We start from the raw sequence: 2,537 nt of genomic DNA, 5'->3' as shown, positions 1-2,537 counted from the left end.
CAGAAATCCACCTGCCTCTGCCTCCCAAGTGCTGGGATTAAAGGTGTGCACCACCACTGCCCGGCACCAACTTGCATTTTGATTATGGTGTTTTATCGCAATAATGATAACCCTAACTAAAACAGCTCCTACCTAATTCCATATCTGTTAGGGTGTGCTGGCTAGTTTTATGACAACTTGACACAAGCTGTAGTCATCAGAGAGGAGGGAACCTCAACTGCAAAAATACCTCCATAAGACCAGGCTGCAGGTATTTTCTTAATTAGTGATTGATGGGGGGAGGTAGTCCATTGTGGGTGGACCATCGCTAGGCTGGTGGTCTTGGGAACTATAAGAAAGAAGGCTGAACAAGGAAGCCATGATGGGAAAGCCAATCAGCAGCACCCCTCCGTGGCCTCTGCATCAGTTCCTGCCTCCAGGCTCTTGCTCTCCTGTCCCAACTTCCTTCAATGACGGACTACTACAAGCCAAGTAAACCCTTTCCCCACCAACTGGATTCTGATCACTGCAGTTTATCACAGCAATGATAACCCTAATTAGGACATGGTGTATGATCAAGAGTCAGTAATACAGCCAGGCAGTGGTAGCACACGCCTTTAATCCCAGCACTTGGGAAGCAGCCGGGTCTACAGAGTGAGTTCCAGGACAGCCAGGGCTACACAGAGAAACCCTGTCTCAAAAAAAAAAAAAAAAAAAAAAAAAAAACAATCAAAAGAAAAAAAAAAGAGTCAGTAATACACATACACGGTGAGGAGCAGGTACAGTATAGCATGGTTAAATGCCAGGGGCAGTGGAAATAGCTGGGGGAAACCCATCTCTGCCTGGTCAGAGGAAGCCTGCTTCAGGGAGGAAGTGTACAAGGCTAGCTCTCTTGTGGAGTACAGAGTGGAGATCACCCATGAGGGAACAGGGGTCAGCTGAAGATCCCTGGGATTTCTAGGCCAGGTCGGGTTGGTGACCAGAATGGGTGCTTGTGGTTTCAGAACGTAGAATAGGTGTCTTAGTCACTGTTCTATTGCTGTGAAGAGACACCATAACTCTTATAAAAGAAAGCATGTAAGTGGTGGTGGCTTCTGACACTTCCATTATCATCATGACAGGATCATGGCAGCAAGCAGATGTGGTGCTGAAGAAGTAACTGAGAGCTATGTCCTGATGCTCTGGCAGAAAGGGGGAGAGAAGCTGGGCCTGAAATGGATTTCCAAAACCTCAAAGTCTACCCCTAGTCACTCACCTTCTCCAACAAGGCCATACTTCGTAATCCTTCTAATCCTTTCAAATAATTCCACTCTCTGGTGGAATTATTCAAATACATGAGCCTGTGGGGACATTCTCATTCAAGCTACCACAATAAGGCTTAGCCAGAGGGTAGAGATGCTCGCCACCAAGTCAGATGGCCTCAGGGGGATCCCTGGATACCATATGGTAGGAGAGGACTATATTCTAGAAGCTGGCCTCTGACCATCAGCAAATACCCTGGACAAAATAAGTAAAAGAAAAACTTTTTTAAAAACAAACAAACAAACAAACAAAAAAAAAAAACAGGGTCTCTTTGCGTAGACCTGACTGTCCTAGAACTTGCTCTGAAGACCAGGCTAATCTCGAACTCAGAGATCCACCTGTGCTGGGATGAAAAGTGTGCACTACCACTGCCCAGCAGTAAAACTAGAAATAGTCCAACTGTGAGGGGGCCATGGATGCAGGGTAGTGAAGTAAATACATTTTTGTTTTCTCATCCCTGTGGCTTCTTAGGCCTTACCTCCTACTGTAGTAACACACACGGTGTCTAATAAAATTATTTTTGTTGCTACTTCATAACTGTGATTCTGCTACTGTTATGCAACATAATGTAAGTACCCATACTTTCCAAAGATCTTAGGTGACCTGTGTGAAAGTGTCCTTTGGGCCGGGGGGTGGTGGCACACACCTTTAATCCCAGCACCTGGGAGGCAGAGGCAGGCGGATTTCTGAGTTCGAGGCCAACCTGGTCTACAGAGTGAGTTCCAGGACAGCCAGGGCTATACAGAGAAACCCTGTCTCAAACCACCACCACCCCCCAAAAAAAGTGTCCTTCGACCTCAAAGGGGTTATGACCCATAGGTTGAGAACCACTGGTCTAAGACGCTGTGTCACTTCACTAGGGTCACACAGCCTGGCAAGTGGTAGGGCTGACAAAGTGGGTCTCAAGAGGTAAGGAGTAGTCCGATGCATGAGGGCCTCAGCATCACAGAAACAAAAAGTGGGTTTGATTGTCACCATGCTCTGATCATTGGCACCTGTATCAACACCTGGAACGTTTCCCATAAAGCCACACTGCCCTCCCCTGTGCCTGCGGCTCTTCACTTCTTTGTCCTGTGATAGGAAAGAGTTCTGAAGACCCTAAGCCTGCACGAGGTGGGTCATCCAGACCCTTCTTTTTTATGTGTGTGTGTACACTGCCATTGTCTTCAGACACACTAGAAGAGGGCATCGGATCCCATTGCAGATGACTGTGACCCACCGTGTGGGTGCTGGAAATTGAACTCAGGACCTGTGGA

The sequence above is a fragment of the Mastomys coucha genome, unplaced genomic scaffold (genome assembly GCF_008632895.1).
Source record: "Mastomys coucha isolate ucsf_1 unplaced genomic scaffold, UCSF_Mcou_1 pScaffold16, whole genome shotgun sequence".
Lineage (NCBI taxonomy): Eukaryota > Metazoa > Chordata > Mammalia > Rodentia > Muridae > Mastomys > Mastomys coucha.
The sequence above is the reverse complement of the archived record's forward strand: the minus strand, read 5'-3'. Positions refer to the sequence as shown.